Source organism: Rhincodon typus, chromosome 41, assembly GCF_021869965.1.
Source record: "Rhincodon typus isolate 14 chromosome 41, sRhiTyp1.1, whole genome shotgun sequence".
NCBI lineage: Eukaryota > Metazoa > Chordata > Chondrichthyes > Orectolobiformes > Rhincodontidae > Rhincodon > Rhincodon typus.
The window spans coordinates 11828024-11828702 of NC_063372.1; the positions used below are offsets into that span (position 1 = coordinate 11828024).

Sequence of the window (679 nt, forward strand, 5' to 3'; positions counted from 1 at the left end):
GCAGTAGTGTAGGGAGAAAATAAAAAATATATGACCAGGAGATTACAATCTCATACAGCAGTAGTGCTTATTTTCCCTAGCACCCATGTGTGTGTAGGTGCAGGACACAGAGAAAAACAGCAGTTGAGTAGATAACTTTATTAATATTCCACCACCAGGAAAAACACCCATGTGGCCAAAAAAACCAGTGACAAGCACAGCTCCATAGGGGCAATGCCTAGGTGGAAGAAAGAGTGGGTGCAGAACACATGTAAAAACACCAGATGTGTAAATAACTTTATTGATAGTCCACCACCAGGAAAAACACCCATGTGACTGAAGACCCTGTAGCAAGCATAGTCCCTGCAGGCAATGCCAATGTGAATCAAAAGGTGAAGGGGAGGGTAGGGATTGAATTAAAATAGAATTAGAGGGGGAAATAAAGCACTCCACACTCCGTGGTGCCCACCTCTCCTGAAACGTATCGAGAGTATTGGTGGACACCGTGTGCTCCTTCTCCAGGGACACCTGGGCTCAAACATAGCTGCCGAAGAGGGGCAGGCAGTCGGCCATAACAACCCCCTCCACGGCCCACTGCCTGGACCTGTTCATGGCCAGCCTGGCCAAACGCAGGAGCAGACCCACGACGAGATCCTCAATCTCCTGGTTAAATTAGTCAGCCAAGGTTTTTTTTGATTGG

At 47.7% G+C, this 679-nt stretch overlaps 1 protein-coding gene across 1 annotated transcript in view; it reads left to right on the top strand.

Moving 5' to 3' along the window:
* The window catches only part of LOC109924521 (glutaminase liver isoform, mitochondrial-like), a 53989-nt gene that overhangs the window by 33273 nt on the left and 20037 nt on the right, over positions 1 to 679 (top strand).